Source organism: Nicotiana attenuata, unplaced genomic scaffold (assembly GCF_001879085.1).
Source record: "Nicotiana attenuata strain UT unplaced genomic scaffold, NIATTr2, whole genome shotgun sequence".
Lineage (NCBI taxonomy): Eukaryota > Viridiplantae > Streptophyta > Magnoliopsida > Solanales > Solanaceae > Nicotiana > Nicotiana attenuata.
The window spans coordinates 176,499-201,515 of NW_017671475.1; positions in this window are offsets into that span (position 1 = coordinate 176,499).

A 25,017-nucleotide genomic window follows, 5' to 3' on the forward strand; every position below is an offset into this window, starting at 1 on the left:
GAAGAGAAGATAAAGGCTCGCTGGATTTCACCGGTTCGAGGTGTGGTAATACTTGTAAATGATATCCTGAGGTTTGAAACCCCGGTTGCACATCATAGTGCTGTATGAGGTGACTTGCACGGCTATACATCGGGGTAGGCAGCACCGTATGGGGATTTGGTGCTGACTGGTCCGTCGCCGGTTGTTGATTTTAACTGCGTAGTGACTAAAACCTGCTTTAGATGCTATCGTGATTTGGCTGATTGCCATGTTTTGGGCTTCGTGCCGATTATTAAACCCTTTAGGGATGATTAATCACTATTTTTATGACACTTAGCATGATTAAATGATCTCGCCTGAGTTAAACCCTGTTTTGAAATGTGCATGTCATATTGTTAAAGTTAAAGAGCTTAAATTGCATTTTTCTGAATGTTTTGTATTAAAAGCTATTACATGACATTGCCCGAGTGTGTTCATTTGTATGTTCTGGACTGAGGATGTCGGCTGCACGCCGCGAAACGATACATGATGATATTGCGCTTGGGCTGTAGGAGCCCCTCCCGGAGTCTGACCCCGACAGTGAGCGCGGTGTACCCAGAATGGATCGGTGCGTCGCCGCACGCTCGGTCATGTGCATTGCATTGCATTCATGCATTGTTCCTGTTTGTATACGTGTCATGACATTCAGCACTCTCACTTTATTGCATTCATGCTACTTCTGTGCACTGTTTACCAGACGCCTCTGGTGTTAATTGTTAGTGGATGTCTGTGCCCGAGGGCTGACCTATGTGCGGGACTGCATTAACTGATACGCAGTTCATTTGCCTGACTGTTGGAAAAGGATATTGTTTCAAGAGAGGTTTTTAAACTGAGCCAGATATTTCTTAAAGGATTTTTCACGGTCTTACTGTTTTCTAAAAAGGGATTGTACTATGTCTATTATACGCATGATGGAACAAAGAAATTTGGAAAAAAAAATTCTGCAATTAAGTGAAACATATGAATACAAAATCATGTCAGTTAAGTTCAAAAATCATTTTAAACTTCTAATCCAAATGTAAAATGCAGTTTTAAGCTTTAATTCAATCTTTTTGACTAGTTTTCTTAAGCAAAATTTTAATTTCTTCTTCCTAATCGCTGGCATATTCATTCATAACATTTTCCAAACCTTTAGTATATCATTTTCCAGCTTATTAATTGTTTGTCACCGCCCCTTCAAGATAGAGCCAACAATGAGGCACAGGCCTTAGAGCCTTATTTAAACACTAAAGAACTGCCTAAGCAAGATGCCAAACTTGTTCCAATCATCAAAACACGCCTAACAACACTGAAATCATCAATTCACATCGGATTCAAGCCTAAGTTCTTCAAGAACTTCCGAAACACGCATTCGATCAAAAACCCAACCAAACGACATTCGAATGACCTGAAATTTTGCACACACATCACAAATCACATATCGAAGCTACAGCAACTCTCGGAATTCCATTCCGACCCTCGGATCAAAATCTCACCTGCCAACCGGAATTCGCCAAAATACTAACTTCGTCAATTCAAGCCTAATTCTACACCGGACCTCCAAAATCAATTCCGATCGCACTCCTATGTCACAAATCATCCCCCGAAGCTAACCGAATCACCGGAAATCACATTCGAGCCCTATAACTCATAAGTCAACGTCCGGTTGACTTTTCCAACTTAAGCCTTCCTTAAAGAGACTAAGTGTCTCATTTCTTATCAAAACCAATCCAAATCAACTCTAACACACCACATACCGATAACGAAACATGAAGAAGCATAAAATGAGGGAAAACGGGGCAGTAATACCTGATACGACGGGTCGGGTCGTCACATCCTCCCCAACTTAAACCAACGCTCATCCTCGAGCGTACCCAGAGTTGTCCTAGAAGCTAACCAACAGCTGAATAACTTTACCAAGCATATACCCAGGGTGATCCCTCGTCACCCTATCTCGCATAGGTCCGATAACACAATATAGCTGAAATTTCACAGTCCATCTAAACCATAAACCGTAGAACCACCTTGCACTTTCCGAAATCATACACAAGATCGGTCGGGTCATCACATATCTGGAGATGGATTTCTCCACAAGGTTGGATTACCCTTTTCCTCGGTACCGAGTGACTTATAGTCAGCGTTGAGTATGTTCTGGGATAGGGCCGGATGGCCATATGCGGTACCGAGTGGTTGAGTATGTGTATATATATATACCTGGAGATGAATTTCTCCGCAGGGTTGGATTACCCTTCTTACTCGGCACTGGTTGACTTGCAGTCAGTGTTGTATATGCTTCGGGATGGATTTCCCTGGGCCGGATGGCCATATGCAGTACCGAGTGGTTGAGCACTTAAGAGTGGGAGCACATGGCATTTCATACAGCATGTGTATTGGCATGTAGATGTAGCAGAGTTTCATTCTTTACCTTGCTCGTATCTGCTCTATTTTACTGTTTCAGCTGCCTATTAAACTGAAAGCATGCCTGCGTTTCTATACGTCATTTTTGCATATCTTTTGAGGTTGAGTTCGTCACTACCTTTCAGTCCATAGTTTGGACTTGATACTTACTGAGTTGGTGTACTCATGTTACCCCCTGCACCTTGTGTGCAGATCCAGGTATCTCTGGGCACGGTAGCGGCTGCTAATATTTTTCTGTTGCTGATCATTGGAGTTAGTAATGTAGCTGCCAAGCGACCGCAGCCCTGCTTTCTTCTTCTCTATCTTCCCGTAGTTGTATTTTGGATTTTTCCCAGACTATATTGGTCTTGTTATTATCAGAACACTTGTAATAGTTGCTCATAACTTAGTGACACCCTGATATCGGGCTATCTTTTCTGCATATTCTTATTTTGAGTATACTCTTTTATGAAATTTCTATTATGAAAGGCTTTGACTTAATTTTTATGAAATATCGAAGTGTTTTTGAGAAGTGTCGGCTTGCCTAGTACCACGATAGGCGCCATCGCGACATGTTAGAGTTTGGGTCGTAACAGATCCTACCGGAGATCACTATGCATCGACTGAGCTTGGACCCGAAGTTCCTCCCGATGAAACAAAAGAGGAGACCTCAGTTCGAGGTAAAACATGCATTCATTAAGGACAAGGTAACAAAACTTCTCAAGATAGGATCCATTACAGAGGTAAAATATCCTGAATGGTTAGCAAACGTAGTTGTAGTCCCTAAAAAGGGAAATAAAGTTAGAATATGCGTAGACTATAAGGATTTAAACAAGGCATGCCCTAAAGATTCCTTTCCTTTACCGAATAACGATCGCATGATCAATGCCATAGCCGGCCACGAGATCCTTAGTTTTCTCGATGCCTACTCTGGGTACAATCAAATACAGATGAACCCGGAGGATCAGGAAAAGACTTCGTTCATCACTAAGTACGGCACCTATTGTAATAATGTAATGCTGTTTGGACTAAAAAATGCTGGTGCTACTTATCAACGCCTAGTAAATCGAATGTTCGAAGAACAAATAGGTAAATAAATGGAGGTTTATATTGATGATATGCTAGTTAAGTCCATGCGAGCAGAGGACTATTTGAAACATTTGCAGGAAACCTTCGACGTACTGAGAAAGTATAACATGAAGCTTAACCCGGAGAAATATGCATTCGGAGTCAGCTCAGGCAAGTTCCTCGGCTTTATGGTATCAAATCGGGGGATCGAAATCAACCCCAATAAAATCAAGGCAATCGAAGACATCACAGTTGTTGACAATGTCTACAAAGGCTAATAGGGCACATAGCCGCCCTGGGTCGATTTATTTTGAGGTCCTCAGATAGGAGCCACCGGTTCTTCTCACTGCTTAAGAAAAAGAGCAATTTCGCATGGACCCCGGAATGTTAACAGGCTTTGGAGGAACTCAAATGATACCTGTCGAGTCCGTCATTTCTTCTCACCCCAAAGGCGGACGAGCAACTTTACTTGTACTTACCAGTCTCGGAGATAGCGATAAGTGGAGTCTTAGTTCGAGAAGTGCAAGGTACGCAATTTCCTATCTATTATGTTAGTAGGACCTTAGGTGAAGCCGAGACTCGGTACCCACACTTTGAAAAATTAGCGCTTGCTTTAATAAGCGCCTCTAGGAAATTAAAACCATATTTTCAATGTCACCCAATTTGTGTTGTAACCACCTACCCCCATCGCAACATTTTGCACAAGCCCGAACTCTCGGGCCGATTAGCAAAATGGGCCGTCGAGATCAGTAAGTACGATATTGAGTATCAACCCCGAACGACCATCAAGTCTCAAATCGTGGCAGAATTTGTGGTCAACTTCACGCCAGCCCTCGTACCCGAGGTCGAAAAGGAACTATTATTAAAATCGAGTACATCATTGGGGGTGTGAACCCTCTTCACGGATGGCGCTCCGAACGTGAAGGGGTCCGGCCTAGGCATCATTTTGAAGCCACCCACAGGTAATATGATTAGACAGTCTATCAAAACTTCGAAATTAACTAACATTGAGGCTAGGTATGAGACCAAGATTGCAGGTCTCGAGTTAGCTAAGAGCTTGGGAGCAGAGGTCATCGAGGCCAAGTGCGACTCCCAACTTGTGGTAAATTAAGTCAACAGAACTTTCGAGGTTCGAGAAGATCGAATGCAGAGATACTTGGACAAACTGCAAGTGTCTCTACATCAATTCAAAGAATGGACCCTACAACACGTACCTCGAGAACGAAATAGCGAGGCTAATGCCCTTGCAAATTTAGGGTCGTCGATCGAAGATGATGAGCTTAGCTCGGGGACTGTCGTACAACTTTCAAGGTCAGTAATCGAAGAAGGACATGCCGAAATAAACTCCACAAGTCTAACTTGGGATTGGAGGAATAAGTACATCGAATACCTAAAGAACGGGAAGCTTCCACCGACCCTAAAGAATCAAGGACTCTACGCACTAAGGCTGCACGGTTCACTTTGGCCGAGTATGGAAAACTGTATAGGAGAACGTTCGATGGAACCTTTAGCAAAATGTTTGGGACTAGGAGACACCGATTACGTTCTACAAGAAATTCACAAGGGCATTTGCGGAAACTATTCCGGTGCCGAGTCATTGGTTCATAAAGTCATCAGAGCAGGATTCTATTGGGCCGATATGGAAAAAGATACTAAAGAATTTGTCCGAAAATGCGACAAATGTCAAAGGTATGCGCCGATGATCCACCAGCCTGGAGAGCAACTTCACTTAGTCATATCCCCGTGGCCGTTCATGAAATGGGGGATGGATATTGTCGGCCATAGGTAAAGCTAAATTTATTTTGTTTATGACTGACTATTTTTCTAAGTGGGTTGAAGCACAGGCCTTCGAGAAAGTCAGAGAAAAAGAAGTTCTAGACTTCATCTGAGATCACATTACATGCCGATTCGGAATGCTTGCCGAGATCGTATGCGACAATGGAAAGCAATTCATCGGCAGCAAAGTGACGAAGTTTTTCGAAGATCACAAAATAAAAAGGATCCTGTCAACACCGTATCATCCTAATGGGAACGGACAGGCCGAATCAACAAACAAGACTGTCATCCAAAGTCTCAAGAAAAGATTGAACGAAACCAAAGGAAAACGGAGAGAAGTATTGCTCGAGGTCCTTTGGGCATATCGAATAACGTCGAAATCCAGTTCGGGGGCAACACCGTTCTCTTTAGTCTATGGTGTCAAAGCTCTGATCCCGGTCGAGGTGGGGGAACCTAGCTTCAGTTTTGGTATGCAATAGAAGAGTCAAACCACGAGGCTATGAATACGAGCCTCGAATTACTAGATAAAAGGCAGGAAACTGACCTCGTTTGAATGGCCGCGCAGAAACAGCGGATCGAGAGGTATTACAACTGGAGAGCCAATCTTCGACAATTTAAAATCGAGGACTTATTTATGAGAAAGGTCACCATTAATACTCGGGATCCAAATGAAGAAAAACTTGGCCTGAACTGGGAAGGACCATATCAGGTCCTTGATATCGTCGGAAAAAGATCCTACAAACTTGGCACGATAGACGGCGAGCAATTATCAAACAATTGGAACATATCACTCCTCAAATGACATTATTGCTAAGGTACGACCTTCTCCATTTTCATTTATATTTTATACTAACCGATTGCAGGTGTTCGACTGAAGATATCGAAGGATCCTTCATCACAAATCCTTAGGTCTGAAACCACGCGTTGCACTCTTTTTCCCTTAGACCGATTTTTGTCCCAAATGGGTTTTTTCGGCAAGGTTTTTAATGAGGCAACCATTGTTCGTGCTAACTTAGAGCAACTCGACAGTATCCGAGGCTTCTTTACAATCAACCTCGAATACTGGGGGGGGGGGGGTATCACCCTCGGATGTTAACTTTGTTACAAGGAAGATACTTCGTGTCAACAAGGTCTCGATAGGTAAAACTTTGTAAGGGCCAAATGGTCAAATGAACCGTGCCCATGTAGATTACTCGAGCCCTAAAGACAAACATGTGCGCACGTATAATCTATTGAGAGAAGTATTTTTCCTTGCCAAATATTTCATGCCTTAGAGAAAAGTTTACTTTACAATTTCTTACTTTTGATCTGTTGTGGAAACAAGCTTAAGGGCTGATCACAACTGAAGTTCGAACAACTTACCTCGTACTCGGGGACTGCCGTCCGAAAAATAGATGTAATCGAACTACTTAAATCTCGAGATCATAAAACCGTAAAAAGGCAACCCTCATTTTTATAGGCCACGGCCACCCCACTCAAGGATTGACACTTCGAACAAGCTCGAAGTATAACCGGGAAACAAGCCCAAGAGGTAATTCCCAAGTCAAAGGCTACGGCCAGACCAACGCGGCTCGGAGTCGTCCGAATTCCATAATAAAATAGGCCTTCAAATATTTTCATAAAATCGATTTAAAAGGCTACCCTCGGCAAATTTATAAAGGGTTTCGATCACATCAACCCTCGAAAACCCTAAGGGGTACCGAATTGTTCGAACTACTGAACGAGCTTATTTCGCGCTAAGGCGTAACGAAGCAAACGGTTTCGATAACACCCTCAAAAACCCTAATGGGTACAAATTTATCTCGTGCTATGGCATAACAAATTTTTACATGATTAACTTTCTAAGCCAAAAAGGGTAAAATGCCATTCTTTTTAAGGTCATATCGGCCTAATTCAAGAGCCTAAGGGCCATTTTATTTTTTGAGTTCGAGAATTCAACCTCACTCAACCAAAACCTAAGGTTCATCCTACTTCGAGTTCGAGCAAGTACTCACTCGATTGCAAAGACTACATTAGTCCGACTTCGACCAAATTGCCTAAGCCTAGTACTCATGAATGAGGCATGGTCAAAACATAATTTTCACAAGGCAGAAACTGAAATAAAGACAAGTCAGAAAGCAAAGAGATCTTTTATACATATGAAAATATTTACAAGGACCGATTAGGGTCCTACACAAAAATTCAAAAAAAGAAAAGAAAAATCCTAAGTGCCTAATTTTCCCCGGGAGCTACATTCTCACCAACGGGATCTCCTTCGCTCTCAGATCTGCTCACACTCTCAGAATCATCATCATCAGAAGAGAGCAACGCTTTGGCTTCAGCCTCAAGCTCTTTCGCATTCTCGATCTCGACAGCAAGGTTAAAACCACGAGCATGAATCTCCTCAAGAGTCACTCTTCGACACTGGCATTTGGCGTGCTCGGCAACCTAGTATGCTCGAGCTTGAGCAGCATCGGCAACTTCTTTCGCTCGAGCTTGAGCGGCCTCGGCATCGGATCGGTAGACGGGCGCGATCGCCTCAGCATCGGCCTTAACCGTCTCAGCCTCAAATTTCACTGCTGCAATCTCCTTGTCCAACCAAGACTGTAGCTCCTCAATTTTCTTGGCTTGTTCCAAGCTCTTCTCTTTCATGCCCTGGAGTTGGCTTTCAGCGGAGGATAACTGAGCTCGAGCTGCCTCTTTCTCCGAGGCAGGGCGATCCATCTTTTGCTTCCACATTGAAGTCTCTGCCTTTACCTCGTGTACCTCTCCTCGGAGTTACACGATCGTTTCATGCAGCCGCTGGACCTGTGAGATCGAATCATTAGCCATCACTCCCAAACCGAGGCTATAAGCGTCAAAGACTTTATTTACCTGCTTGGTCAGTTCACTTTGTTCTTTCTGGGCCACAACCAACTCAGCTCGGAGACCTTTGATTTCTTTTTCTTTTTGCTCACCAAGAAGCTTGAGAACATTTTTCTCCTCGGTAAACCCTCGAATTTCAGCTTCATATCGGCTCAACTTTCTTTGAGACTTGAAGAAAGCCTCATGATGAAGTACCGAGGCCTACATAGATAGAAGGGAAAGAATTAGGCAACGAGAGGAAAACACAAGTATGAAGACCGGCGTCAACAGAAAAAGTTAGGACCCAATTCAAAGCCTTTTAGGCCTCATTGAAGAGGCATGGTGCTCCCACCTCGTCCATCAGGGCTTGATCCTCCTCGGTGACCAACCTTGAAGGTAACTGGCCACCCCTACGGGGGTGGCAAAAACTCGTGCATCCTCCGGGACCATAATAATGATGGTCCTTTTGCACTCAGGATTGGCACTGGGGCTGGGAACTGGCTGGTCAGTCTGAAACTCGAGGGAGATTCGCCCAAGCTCCTCTTCGGCATGTCAAAGTCATTCAATCCAACGACATCATCGACCCCGGCAAAACAACTTTGGAAAAGGTCCTCCCCTACGAGGACACCTTCTACCTGAGGGGCCTTCATAGCCTGAGCCTCCCGAACTTCCCCTTTAGAGAACGAAGGAAGTGGCAGGGAGTCTCTAATTTCTATTGCCTCAAGTGAATCACGTGGGGTGTTCTCTTCATTTAGAAGGGCCTCAGAGCCGGCCCCTTCGTACACACCCGCTGACTGCTCATCTTGATGGGAGGCACCTTAGGTCTCCAACAACTTGGGGACTTTGCCCGGGTCCTCTCCCTAGACCCCCTCAGTTCAAGGCAGAATTTCTCCAACCCTCACCGACTCAGAATCCTTTGGGGCTTCGGTGTTCCTCTTCACTCGGGCCACCAGCTCGGAGCCGTCGGCCTCGTTTTCTTCTTCTTCTTCCTCTCTTAGCCGCTGAACTACCTCCGCAGGCAAGACGACGATGTCCTTCCTCGGCTTACGAGCCTTATTTTTCTTGGGCTTTGGGTCCTCGGATGTCGAGACCCTTTTCCTCTTCTTATCTTTCGTCGGTTTCGGGGCCGGGGGCGACACCTCTTCCTCCCCGGACAGGGCCTCATGATAGCATTTTATCTGAGGCCTATATGGAAAGAAATCAAGTGAGTATGAAATAAAACGTTTCAGCGAAGATCACCAAATATGTAAAAAGGGGCTTACCATGATTTTTGGCCTCCCATTGGCCCCTTGCCAAATCACGCCATGAGCGCTCGGCATACGAAGAGGTCGAAGCTAGTTTCCTAACCCAGCTCTCGAGGTTAGGGATTTCACCGGGAATCCAAGAGACCGCTAAATCATAGAAAGGGATGTTGGTGAGAAGAAGCAAAGGAAACACAACAATAAAGGGAAGTTATAGGTGGGATTGTACTCACGCTTCATATTCTATTTCTCGGGAAATGGCATCTTCTCGGCCGGGATTTGGCCGGAAGTCCTCACTCGAACGAACCGGCCCATCCATCCTCGATCCTTGTCCTCATCTATGCTCGAGAACAACACCTTGGTAGCCCGATGCTGAAGCCTTATTAACCCGCCTCGATAGAGGCGGGGGCTGTACAACCTGATGAGATGGTCAAGGGTGAAAGACATTCCTTCGACTTTGCTTGCGAAGAATCGGAGCAGAATGACAATCTGCCAAAAAGAGGGGTGGATCTGACCTAGGGTTATTTCGTAGTGACGGCAAAAGTCGATGATGACGGGATCGATAGGGTCCAGCATGAAAGGGTAAGTGTAAACACTTAGAAACCTTTCACATGAGTAGTGATGTCCTCTTCGGGGGTGGGAATCACCACCTCCTTATCTTCCCAATGGCAGTCTTTGTTCACCTGCTCAAGGTCTTCCTCAGTTATCGAGCATATATATCTCGACATTGGCTCGCATCGACCAGGGACCGATGAAATTTTCTCGACTTTGAAGTCGAAAGTAAGTTGACACCCCCCGGGAACACACTCCTCAAGGCGTGGCTCCACCGGTGTTTTGTCGCCGGCCGGCCACGATAAAGAAGCTTTTTCCTTTTGAGGAACAGTTTTAGAAGCTTTTGCCATTTTGGTGTGAGTTTAAAGAAAGAAGAGAATAATGCTTGGTGTTTTGCGGGAAGGATGATAACGAAACCTAGAGATTATGCGGAACAGAAAGGCTTAAAGGATGTAAAAAGCTTAGAAAATTAGAGTAGAGATCAAAAGTAAAGTTTGAGCAAAGAGAAGGAAAGCACATTTATAGGATGAAGATGACGGGTCAGAACCAATAATGGCTAACAACCAACTAACGCTCATTAATGACTTTGGGAACTGTACCGACGGGACGCTTCGATCACTTCCATCGCTTATGTCACGAAGGTGACGTCATGACAGGTCGAGGTAAAAATCGAAGGCTCAATTTGTTTCTTCTCATTACACTCCAAGAAACGAGGGGACTATCTGTATACGGTTAAAACCGGGCCTACCCGATTTCAATATTTGATCGAAATCAAGGAATTGCATCGAAGATCACCCTCGTAGTGGATCGGACCAGAGCACGAGGACAAGGTATCGAGTTCGAGAATCGAGGTGCCTGTCGAGATTGAGGTTAGCAGCGATCGAGATCAAATATGGAAGACTTCGAGCAAAGCGCAATAACGGAAAAGCGAGATATCCGTGACCGGACGAAGATCACAGTGAAAATCCCAGAACAGATCAAATCAAGGGCGATTGTTTAGGCTAATCATGGGATTTACTTTCGTAATTAGAATTGTACTATAGATAGGATTCCTCTACTATATAAAGAGGGTTCTAATCATTTTGTAGGGGCCTCACAATCTGACACTCTGAGAGATAAAGCAATATAACGCCTTTTCTTTAGTTAAAAAAATAATTAAATGACTATTTTATCTAATATGAACTCTATTTTTAAAGGGTAAAAAAATAAATGATATTTTGCTAAGGGCCTTTGTGATTTTAAAATAATATATATATATATATATATATATATATATATATATATATATATATACTAGAAAAATAACAAATGATTATTTAGTTCAATGTGAAATCTATTTTTAAAGGGTAAAAAGGACAAACGTCATTTCGCTAAGGATCTTCATGCTTTTAATATAGTACTAGTATTAGGGTACGCGCTTTGCGCGTGTTACCATACTGATGATAAAATTTAAAATAATTTACATAAATAATATTAACTTATGTGATTGAGTTATAAAATAAAATTTTAAAAAACAACAAGCTTTTGAAATATTTTCATGTAAACATTTTCCTTCGTACCAAACACACCCTTTATATAATAATTATATTATTACAACATATTCATATATGTTCTTTATGACAAATAAAACATTTGGCACGTAGACGATAATCTAATTTTGTCTAGTTTTCTAATATCATTATCCTTTAAAAATATTTTTAAAATTAGATAAAAATTCGTATAATTATTTTTTATATTATATTTAGGTATTTTTACTAAGTTTTGACTATTAAATCTTTCATCCTTTAAACTATGTAGCAACGCCTAATATTTTAGGAATTTAAAGGTATTATCTACACCCGAAATGAAACTAACATCTAGTAATTTAATATATTCAAATACTAAATGAAAAATATTACGTTACAGATGTGAAATTAGCCAAGTCAAAAACATGAAATAAAAATTATATATTAAAAAATTGTTGATGCAACAATAAAAATAAATTATTGATACAACGCTAAAAACTGGTGCATGCAAACGTGCTTGCAAAATACGAAGTAGCAAAAGATGTTGATATTAGTAAAAGAAACAACACCTTAAATTGCGATGTTGGAATGGGGAGAACTTTGATGATTAAATTGTGACATTGTAGCTTCTTTTATAGAAGTATTATGGTACACAATTTGACACATAAAAGAAATTACATAAAGTAAATTTGTGTGCAGGTCAAAGAGACAAGAAAAATTTACCAAATAATAAAAACTTCTACCAAAATATTTCCTTGTGTCCAGCAAGTCAAGTTCTTTAAACACTTTCCTTGTGTGCAACGGAACCACTGATAGTTCTATTTTACCCGTGCAATAAACTTTCCTTGTGCAATTTCACAATAAACTTTCCTTATGCAACAGTAGAAAAATTTTATTACCAAATAATTAAGGCAACATAATAACTCATTTAATACTCCAAAGAGTAAGGAAATCTGTTATTTAATGAGAGTAGAAGTTTAGGAAACTTTTTTTGTTAAGTTTCCTTGGGCAAGAAACGTGACAAAATTTGATGAGAGTGGAAGTTTAGGAATTTTTTTTTTGTTAAGTTTCCTTGGGTAAGAAACGTGACAAAATTTAACCAATTAATTAAGGCAAAGTTTAATAACAAATAATTGAAGAAAAATTTACCAAAAAATTCGAAAACTAAATTAATTAAGTGAATATTTTTAAATATTTATGAAATACTTAAATTACTATATTGTCCTATGGGATGTTTTAAAGGGTAAAAAAGGCGAACGACATTTCGCTAAGGGCCTTCGTACTTTTAATATAATATAGATAAATATAGATTTATATTTTTTTTAATCATAGTTTTTGCATTTGGATATAGATTGGTTGAAACTTAAAAAAAATTTGAAGTTGTGTTGAAAATTAATTTTTAGAAGTTAAAATTATGTTTGGACATGCATTTTATTTGAAAAAACCTTGAAATTTTGTGAGTAGAAGAAAAAATTTCACCCACAAACTACCCTAAACTATTTTTTGAGAACTTGAAAAAAAATTAATTTTTTCAAAAACTGAACATATTTCGTGAACAAACAGTGTTTTCAAAATATTTTTTGAAAAAATATACTAGAATCTATTAGCCAAACAGGTGTTTAGTGTTTCATTGGGTAATAAGTAAACTGTTACTCCCTCCGTCCAAAATAAGTGATTTTTTGGCCTTTTTCTTGTGGTTCAAAATAAGTGATTTTTCCAGATTTCAAAAATGAATTAATTATTTTTTTTCCTACATTGTCCTTGGAGTAAATAGTGTTGGAATATGTGTTAGGAGTGTTTATGTGAGATAGTAAAGGTTAATATGGTCAATTCTATTGCTAATTAATGCTAAAAGGTGGATTTCTTAATCTGTGTGAAAACATCCAAAAAATTATTTATTTTGGATCGGAGGGAGTAAAAAATATATAGAATAGAGTGCACATTACAAATAATTGCATATGTTAGGGGTAGGGGTAAGCGTAGGGGTGTAAAATGCAAAGTACTCGGATAATGTTAGCTAAAAACTCGCTATGCGACTAATAAATTATATTGTCTTTTCCTTTACACAAACTAGCAAAAGAATGACTTGGTGAGAACTTTGGGAAGACTAATTTGGTGTAGAGGAAGAAGAAGACTTTTGTGAAGGAGCAAACGCAACAATGGCGGATCCTGTAACTGGTGCTACTGTTCAAGTTGTGCTTGAGAAATTGCTTTCTCCCGCTATTGAGGAGGTCAAAAGTTTAAGGAACTACAAGAAAGATCTCAGAATGCTGGCACAAAATGTATCTTTGATCCAATTTTTCCTTCATGATGCTGAAAGGCGACAAGTTGAGGATCAGGCTGTGGAAAAATGGCTCAAGAGGCTTGAGAGAGTTGCCGAAGATGCTGAAAACCTGTTTGACGAATTCAGATATGAATCTCTCAAAGCAGAAGTGATGCAGATCCGAAGCAACCCGATGAAAAAGGTCGGTAATTTCTTTTATGATATAGCTTTTAAGAGCAAAATGTCTCGAAAAATCAGCAACATCAATGAAGAGTTGAGGGCTATCAATCAGTTAGCCAATACTCTTAGTCTCCAACCACTAAGAGGCCCTTCTCAGCAAATATTACAAATCCAAGAAACAGATTCCGTAGTAGTTGCTTCAGATCTTGTTGGTAGAGAGAAGGATGTTGCCAAAATAAAGGATAAGATGTTGAACATGAGAGAGGATATTGTTTTGTGCACCTTCTCCATAGTGGGTATGGGAGGTTTAGGGAAAACAACTCTAGCTAAGAGAATTTTCAATGATGAACACATCAAGCAACATTTTGAAAAAAGAGTTTGGTTGTGTTTACCTGAAATGTTAGTGTATTGGGGAAAATTTGTATTCATATATACATGATGACGTGTCCTGACACGTGGAATGGATAATGAGTTGTGATTTACCACGGTTCAAGAGTTACAAACAGGTACGAGTAAAAAGAGGCACGAGACGAGAGGCTCAGCGCCTCGTTCCTGTTTAAGCTTATTTACATACGAGCAATGAGAAAAATGAACCTGGCTAAAGAAAAAGATGCAAATACGACATTTAAAGGGTATTAAATGCTGGAGCCGTTAAGGAATATATACATTCAATGTAATGATTATGTAACGTAGCATTTAATGTCATTAATCACTCATAATAGCCTCATTATGACTTAGGCATAACGTGCATTTCCAAAGATTCCCAAAGGGACCTATAAAAGGAGAAATATGTAATCACTGGAGGGACAAGTGACAATTGAAATATACTCTGATTTACCAGCTTTCATACTTGGCTATTCTAAAATTTCTTTCTTTATTTACTTTTTCGATTATCAGTAACTCGATTCTTCTAATTTCTAGCTTTGACTAAAAATCTATTTTTTGGTTAAACAAATTGGTTCCATTACCGGGAATCTGATAATCAATCATACCTCAACCTGATTTTCTTGATTACATCAATCATGTCAAACAACAATGACAACACTCAAGGAAACCCAGAAATTCAAACAATCCAACAACTTCAGGGAGACTCTCCACGAGGCTCTCCACAAGGCTCTCCACGAGGTGCCCCATGACACTCTCGTGAAGGCACTCCTGATGGATCTCTCACAGATGGACAGGCTCAATTCGAAAATGTTGAAACCATGAATGAGGCTTTGCAAAAACTTATTGCGTCTCAAGTCAATAAAGCTCTTCAGGCTTTTGTTAGCCAATTACCTGCTGCTCCACCCACATCTACTCCAAACAACAATACTTTGGAGAATCCTCGTTTGGTTAATTCAAGCAGTGGTGGAACCCCTAGTGAAACACATGAGGGAGACCCAGGTAATCCAGTTAATTCTGATTTACAAAATCTAGCGCTAACCTTGCAGAAACAGCTTAAGGAGCAAAATGAACGCATAGAACAAATACCTGGAGTACCGCTCATGATCAAGGGAGTAGATATAGATAAATATTTCCAACAACCATGGAAGCCAAGTGCTGCCCCCCTCCCAATTCCAAAGAAGTTTAAGATGCCTGATATTCCATAGTACGATGGTACATCAGATCCACGAGATCACGTTACTGCATTCACAACAGGTGTCAAGGGCAATGATTTGACCAAGCAACAGATTGAGTCGGTCTTGGTCAAGAAATTCGGTGAAACACTCACTAAAGGGGCCTTAACATGGTATTCTCTTTTACCTGAAAATTCTATAAATTCGTTTGCTGAGCTTGCAGATTTATTTATCAAAGCACACTCGGGAGCTCAAAAAGTTGAAAAGAGAATGGAAGACATATTCAAAATCAAGCAAGGAGATTCAGAGTTGCTTAGAGAGTTCGTAGATAGATTTCAACGGGAAAGAATGACGCTGCCACGAGTACCTGACAATTGGGCAGCCATAGCCTTCGCTAGTAATTTGGATGAGAAGAGTTCAGAAGCCACGAGGCGACTCAAAGAAAGCCTTCGAGAATTCCCAGCAACAATGTGGAATGATGTCTACAACAGATACCGTACAAAGATGAGGATTGAAGAAGACATTATTTTACGACATAAAATAGAAGAAAAGGTAAGCTCAAGGCGTGTGGAAAATGAAAAGAGATCCGGTAAAAATAGGTACGAGCCATACATGGGACCTGCGGGAAAAGACTCACGACCAAGGCAAGATAATCAAAGGTACGATCACAAACCTAGAAACAGGGAATCGGGCTCCTCATCGAGGTTCGGAAATGATCGGAACACACGCGGGTCACGAGACGATGATGGAAGTCTAAAGGCAAGGTTCGGTGGTTACAACTTCAACGTAAGCACCTCTGAACTCGTGGCTGTTTTAAGAAGCATGGGAGATAAGGTACGATGGCCAAAGAAAATGCGATCGAATCCGAACAGACGAAACCCTGATCATTGGTGCGAATTTCATAACGATCACGGGCATAAAACAGCAGATTGCAGGTTTCTGCAAGGTGAAGTTGATCATTTGTTAAAACAGGGGTATCTTACTGAGTTATTCAGTGAGAAAGGTAAACAAGCATACATGAAGAACAGGCAGGAGCCTCCAAACCCACCTTCGCCCAAGAGAACTGTCAACATTATAAGTGGGGGTGAAGAGATCAATGATGTATCATATAAAAAGGTTTCAAAAGTAACAATTACCTACGCGATGCGGCCTCGACATGTACTGGAAGAGGAGAATGTTATATTCAACGACGCAGATGCCGAGGGACTCATAACTCCGCATAACGACGCACTGGTAATATCTTTACTTGTACATGACACTAACGTGAAACGAGTTTTGGTTGATCCAGGTAGTTCTGTAAACATTATTTTAATACGAGTATTGCGCGAGATGCAAGCGGAGGATAAATTAATTCCAAAGGCGCATACTTTGTCGGGATTTGACAACTCTAGTGTTGTAACGAAAGGGGAAGCGGTACTTACTACATTCGCAGAAGGTGTCGTTAAAGATACCAAATTTCAAGTCGTAGATATGGAAATGGCTTACAATGACACGGATGTTGTTCCCTCAAGCTTACATCAAGTTATTAAATTTCCATCTCCATGGGGAATACGCCAAATCAGAGGCGATCAACAAATATCTAGAAGCATCAATTCCGTTGCAGATTCAACTGTTAAGGGCGAAGACAAATAGCAATTGCAGAATTCAGGTGAGGGAAACACGGCGTCAACTTCACCTAAACAAGAGCAAACGGATGTGGATTCAAGACCTGATACCATTCAAGAACCGGAGGAGAACGAGAACATCAAAACAACGATAGAAGAGCTAGAGGCCGTGGTGCTATTTATACATTGGCCTGAGAGAAAAGTATACATAGGAGCTAATCTTAGCCCGGAGGTAAAATGTAAATTGATTGAATTTTTAAAGGCTAATGCAGATTGTTTTGCTTTGTCCCATTCTGACATGACAGGGATACCGCCGGAAGTCATGACTCATAAATTGAATGAAGATCCATCATATCCTCCCGTCAAGCAAAAGAAAAGAAAGCAAGTGTCACGACCCCAAACCCGATCGTGATGGCGCCCAACAATATTGCTAGGCAAGCCAGACCACAATCATTCCCAAATTAACCGTAAACCTCAAACCGACAATCTAAAGAGATTATAATAGTTTTAGAATAATAATCCAATATTTATAATAGAATAATACTGAGAAAAATACGAAGTCTGATAAAACGCTCCCAAAGACCTGGGGTCACGAGTCTAGAGCCTCTAAAACAATCTGAATAACAATATCTGAACGAAAACATGCCCGGCAGGTCCCTGTCCGGCGGCATGCCCGGTAGGTCCGCTGGAAACACATCAGGGAAATCCCTCACAACGGGAACCGAATCAAGACTAGGAGTCTCAGCTCCAACATCTCTAACGAAAGCCAAGTACGACAAACAACCCTTCCGAACCATCCGTTGGGCTTTTAGGAAGGAAATCACCCTGCTGGGTACGTAGTTAGTCACGCCTCGCCACTCGATCCTCGGAATACCCGGAATAGCCAACGTAACTGTCTTGGCATGACAGTCCAGAATAGCATGGTAGGGAGATAACCAATCCATACCCAGAATCACGTCGAAATCCACCATGCCCAATAATAACAAGTCAACTCGGGTCTCCAGACCCCCAATAGTAACAAGACAGGATCGATATACGTGATCCACAATAACAGTATCACCCACCGGGGTAGATACATGCACAGGAAAGGCATGACAACCTCGGGTCGTAGCCAAATGATGAGCAAAATATGAAGATACATAGGAGTAGGTAGATCCGGGATCAAATAAGACAGAGGCATCCCTGTGGCAGACTGAGATAATACCTGTGATGACTGCATCTGATGCACTGGCGTCTCTCCTATCTGGAAGAGCATAGATCGAGCCTGACCACCGCCAGTACGGTCCTCACCCCTGGGGTGACCTCTGGCTACCTGACCTCCACTCCTAGCTGACTGAGTGGGTGCTGAAGAAACAGGAGCAGAAGATGATGGCTGATCCCTCTGCTGAGACTGTCTACTACGGAACCGGGGACACTGTCTCCTCATATAACCCAACTCACCGCACTCGTAGCAACGACCTGGAGCTAGAGAAGGGGACTGATGGGAACCCCTCGCTGCAGATGAACCCTGGGTTGAAGAAGCAGGAGCAGAGCTCTGAGCTGGAAGGGCACTCAGTGCAGGCTGGCTCTGTTGATGACCCTGACGACCACGGCCTGACGAAGCCCCATTGGACTCTGAACGACCTGACTGAGGAGGTCTGAAGGAACGACCTCTGCTGCGCTGGAACTGGCCCCTAGACGGAGCACCACTGAAACTACCTGAACCTCGAGGCCTCTTAGCCTCCCTCTCCTCACCTCCGATCCCCTGACGCGATCTGTCTCAATCTGACGAGCCGCAATCAACTACCTCCTTCAAATGTAACTGCTGTAGCCCTTTCCTAGTCATCAATATGCGGATCGGATAGTTGAGGTACCATCCACAAACCTTCTGATCCTCTCGCGATCTGTCGGGATCATCCACGTAGCATGCCGAGCTAGCTGTGTAACCTCACTCATACTGAGTCACTGTCATATCTCCCCTGAGTCAACCACTCGAACTGCAGACAGCAGCTCTTCCTGTGAGACTGGGGTACATTTTCTCAAGAATACCGTAGAGAACTGCTGCCTTAGTACGTGAGGGGCGCTGCTCCAATAGGCCTACGCCTCTTCGAACTCCTCCCCACCAATTAAATGCGGCCCTGTGAACTGGAGGATAGTAAAAGCCACTCCACTAGACTCCAGAATACCCGCGTACGAAGCATACGCTGGCACTTTATCCAGAAAACCCTGGGCATCCTCGCCTCAACACCACTGAATGTCGAGGGCTGAAGCCTACCGAACCTCTCCAACCGACGCTGCTCGTCATCCGGATAGCTGGAACCACATGAGTGGAGCTGGTGCGCACTGGCGCAATTGGAACAAACTGCTGCAACTGGTGCAGCTGGCTGAACTGGCTGCGAGTGAGCTGACTACCCAGCTGATGTGTCTGTAAGCCCTGAACAACCTGCTCGGAGTGTGCGAGCATCGGGGGTCTGATGACCACCCCCGGTCTGAGAAGTAGCCGCCGCTGTAGTAGTTGAAACGCGCTTGAGCCAGGCAGTGCAGAGGGACAAGATCTGAGCCAAAGCCTCCTGGAGACCAGGAATCACGATGGGCACTCGGTGCCTGAACAGGTGCTGCTGGAGCATCTACAGCTGGAATTTGACCCTGACCTGGTCAACTGGTGCTGGAATCTGACCCTGAGCCTGGTCAACTGGTGTGGTGGTGGCTGTCATCGGTGCTTGTCCCTGCCCCTGCCTCCTACCAGGCGACACACGGCCTCTAGGTGAGATGGTGGTCGTCCGCACGTCCGTTAGCACGTGCGTTTTCCGGAGATGCGATCTGCGAGAAATCAGTCACGGAGAATATGAAATTAGTTTTTCATAATAACAAGCCGCACGATTGAATTTCAAGAAAGTGAAGTGTTTCCTAAAGGTTCTGTAGCCTCCCGAGGATAGATACGGACGTCTACGTACCGATCCCGAGACCCTACTAAACCGGCTCATGACTGGCGAGGCCTAGTAACCTAGGCCTGATACAACTTGTCACGACCCCAAACCGGTCGTGATGGCGCCACAAAATTTGCTAGGCAAGCAGACCACAGTACCGTTCCAAATATAACCGTAAACCTCAAACCGGACAATCTAAGAGATTATAATAGTTTTAGAATAATAATCCATATATTTATAATAGAATAATACTGAGAAATACGAAGTCTGATAAAACCTCCAAAGACCTGGGTCACGAGTCTAGAGCCTCTAAAACAATCTGAATAACAAATATCTAAAATACTCAAGTCTGGAAATGTATATATAAATAAAACTGAAATAGGAAGAGTAGTCAGGTCCTGCGAACGTCAAGCAGCTACTCAACAACTCTGATAAGTCTCTGGGAAACAAAGACTGCTCACTAAGCCTCCGGTGTACCTGAATCTGCACACAAGGTGCAGGAGTAGGGGTGAGTACTACCGACTCAGTGAGTAATAAGCATATAAAATTCTGAAGATAAGAAATCCACGAAAATGCCACAAAGCAAAGCTAAAACTAACAGTCCACACCTTATACTAGCGACTAAAGCAAAACAACTTCAAATATATCAGTCAATAGTATAATGTAAGATGCAATGCAATGCAATGACCGCTACGAGGGTAGCCCGATCCATTTAACGTCGACGGCGCTCACTGGGGTGTGTACAGACTCCGGAGGGGCTCCTTCAGCCCAAGCGCAATATAATCATACCATTCGCTGCGGCGTGCAGCCCGATCCATACTCAGTCCACATATGCATATGAGTCACGTAACAGATTCAATTAATTTTCCCAATTCCAATTTATTAAGAAGAATATACTTTAGATATTTAACTTCAGGAAGTGACTTAGCTTTCATAACAGTGATTAACACAGGACTGAGATCAATGATTATACAAAGCATGCTCACACAATGACATTCGACCCTCTAAGGATCTACAGATCGGCACAAGCGCCCAAACACGGCAATAAGCCAGATATATTCAATACAGGGTGCGTATCAGTCGCCAATATAGAAATATTCTTGTTCGGGATGGACTAAGTCTCAATCCCCAGTCATAACCAATCCCGCACCTGCCATGGGGTGCGAGTCACGCCTACAAATAGCGTCACAATTGTAATAAGCCGGGGTTTCAAACCCTCAGGCCATCATATACACCAACTACTCACCTCTACGCCCGTAGAATGGTCCGCAATGCCTTTTCCTTTCGTATCGACCTCCTCGCGCGTCGAATCTGTCAAAATCAACAACGAATACATAAATATGGGTTAAAGAAACATAACCCAATCAAAAATACTCGAAAAGTACTAAAATTCACGAAGTTGGTAAAACCGAGCCCCGGGCCCACTTCTCAAAATTCCGAAAATCACACCAACGGATTCCTCGTCTCGCCACGAGTCCGTGCATATAAAGTTTACCAAAATCGGAGCTCGTTTGACCCTCAAATTCCATTTTTCATCCATGCTTTCCAAGCCCTACTTGACCCGTTTTTGATGAATTTTCTACAATTTACAATTAATTTCTACCATAAAATTCGAATATTTAGGCCAAGGAACTTACCTCAAGTGATTCTCAGTCAAAACCCTCGAATTTCTTGTTCAAAAGCTCTTAGAACGTCAAAATGGAGGAAAATATGAAAGGGTCGCGGATAAATATTATTTTAAAACCCTTCTGTCGCCCAGATCCATTTCCGCTTCTGCGGTCCCGCTTTCGCTAATGCGGGACCGCTTCTGCGGCCACATTTTCCGCTTTTGCGATTTACTTAGAAACCCGGATTTCGCTTATGCGACGCGAAGTCCGCTTCTGCGTTCCTCAAAACCGCTTCTGCGGTACATTGTCCGCTTATGCGGACCCGCTGGTGCGAGCCACCTTCCGCTTCTGCGGAATTTCCTAGCGGCCAACGACCGCTTCTGCGACCATCGTACCCGCTTTCTGCGGTCACTCTTCCGCATTTCGCAAGAAGCGGAAACACCAGATGACAGCAAAAATCTGACCTGCAATACACCTCAAAACTCTCGTTTAACCACCCGAATTCACCCCGAGGCCCTCGGGACCTCAACCAAATGCACAGATATGTTCTATTACTTCATTCAAACTTGCTCGTAACATAAAAACAACTATCATAAACACCAAAATCATCGAATTACCACGGATTCAAGCCTAAGTTAAACTAAAACTTCCGAAACTTGCATTGATCTAAAACCCGACCTAAACACCTCCGAATATTGAAACTTTGCACGCATATCCAAAATCACCTAAGGAGCTACTGCAACTTCTCGAATTCCATTCCGACCTCGGATCAAAATCTCACCTACCATCCGGAATTCGCCACAAATCCAACCTTAGCCAATTCAACGCCTAATTATACACCGGACCTCCAAATTCAATTCCGATTGCGCTCCTAAGTCACAAATCATCCCCCGAAACTGGTCGAATCATCGGAAATCCATTCCGAGCCTTCTAACTCATAAGTCAACATTCGGTTGACTTTTCCAAACAATCCTTCTCATAAAGAGACTTATTGTCTCATTTCTAACCGAACTCTATCCGAATTACTTCAAATCTCCAAACACTATAATGAAACATATAGAAGCATAAAACGGGAAAACGGGGCGGTAACTCCCGTAACGACGGGTCGGGTCGTTACATCCTCCCCAACTTAAACAAACGCTCGTCCTCGAGCGGGTCAAGAAACATACCTGGAGTCTCAAACAAGTGAGGATATCTGCTCCGCATCTCCTGCTCGGTCTCCCAAGTGGCTTCCTCCACGGGCCCGACCTCTCCTGTACCTTCACCACGAAGCTATGTCCTTTAGATCTCAACTTTCGAACCTGACGACCCAAAATAGCCACCGGCTCCACATCGTAGGTCAAGTCCTCATCCAACTGGATCGTGCTGAAGTCTAATACATGAGATGGGTCCCCAACATACTTTCGGAGCATAGAAACATGGAACACTGGATGAACTCCCGACAAGCTAGTGTGGCAAAGCAAGCATATAGGCCACCTCCCCAATCCTCCTAAGTATCTCAAAAGGTCCAATGACCTTGGACTCAGCTTTCCTTTCTCTCCAAACCTCATAACGCCTTTCATAGGAAAACCTTCAACAAGACCTTCTTCGCCACCGCATAAGATACATCTCGAACCTTCCGGTCCGCATAACTCTTCTGACGCGACTGAGCTGTACGAAGTCTCTCCTGGATCACTTTTACCTTCTCTCAAGGCATCCTGCACTAACTCTGTCCCCAATAATCTAGCCTCGCTGGGCTCAAACCAACCAACCGAGATCTACCACGTCTCCCATATAAGGCTTCATACGGCGCCCATCTGAATGCTGGATTGATAGCTGTTGTTATAAAGCAAACTCTGCAAGTGGCAAGAATTCACGCCCAAGAACTCTCAAAATCAATAACACAGGCACGCAACATGTCTCCAATATCTGGATAGTACGCTCGGACTGTTCCGTCCGTCTGAGGATGAAATGCTGTGCTCAACTCTACCTGTGAACCCAACTCTCGCTAGAAATGTTCTCCAGAACTGAGAAGTAAACTGGGTACCTCTATCTGATATAATAGAAACTTGGGACCCCATGCAACGCACAATCTCTCGGATGAATCTCTGCTAACCCGCTCGAAGAATAGTAGTGCATACAGGAATGAAGTGTGCGGACTTGGTCAGCCTATCCACAATCACCCAAATCGAATCAAACTTCTTCGAGGTACGAGGAAGACCAACTCACAAAATCCATAGTAATATTCTCCATTTCCACTCCGGAATATCCATCCGCTGGAGTCACACCGCCGGGTCTCTGGTGTTCATATTTGACCTGCTGACAGTTGAGACATCGAGCCACATAATTCACAATATCCTTTTTCATCCTTCTCCACCAGTAATGCTGTTCAAATCCTGGTACATCTTCGCGGCACCCGGATGAATCGAATACCGCGAGCTGTGGGCCTCCTCTAATATCAACTCCCGGAGCCCATCCACATTGGGCACGCAAATCCGGCCCTGCATCCGCAACACACATCATCTCCAATGGTCACAATCTCTGGCATCATCATCCTGGAACCCTGTCCTTCAGGACAAGCAAATCGGGTCATCAACTGGCGCTCTCTGATGCGATCGTACAAAGAAGATCGGGAAACCATACAAGCCAACACCCGACTGGGCTCGGAAATATCTAACCTCACCATCTGATTGGCCAAAGCCTGAACATCAAGTGCAAGGGGCCTCTCCCACTGGAATTACGCCAAACTCCATACTAATGGACTTCCGCTTAAAGCATCGGCCACTACATTGGCCTTCCCGGGATGATACAGATGGTATATCATAATCCTTGAGTAACTCAAGCCATCTCCGCTGCCTCAAATATATCCTTCTGCTTAAACAAGTGCTGAAGACTGCGATGGTCCGTATATACCTCACAAAGATACGCATAAAATAGATAATCCTCCAAATCTTCAAGGCATGAACGATACAGCCAACTCTAAGTCATGAACAGGGTAGTTCTTTTCATGGGGCTTTAACTGACGAGAACCTATCCTCACGCAAAACTTACCCTGCTCAATACACAATCCATCCCAACTCTCGAAGCATCAAATACACGTGTAAGAACCTGAGCTGATGGCATACTAGTACCGAGCTGTGGTCAAGGCGACTTGGACTTCTGGAAGCTCTCCTCGCATTCATCCGACCACACAAATGGAGCATTCTTCTGTGTCAACTTCGTAAAAGGCAAAGCAATAGATGAAAAGCCCTGAACGACCTGCGGTAATAACCCGCCAAACCGAGGAAACTCCGGATCTCAGTAGCTGAGGACGGTCTGGGCCAACTCTGCACTGCCTCGATCTTCTTTGGGTCAACCTGAATACCATCACTGGACACCACGTGTCCAAAAAAGTCACAGACTAAGCCAGAACTCACACTTAGAGAACTTCGCATAAAGCTTCTCCTCTCTCAATCTCTGTAATAACCCTCAGGTGCTGCGCGTGCTCCTCCTGGCTACGCGAGTAACACCAGAATCTATCAATAAACACGATCACAAAAGAATCCAGATACGGCCGAAAT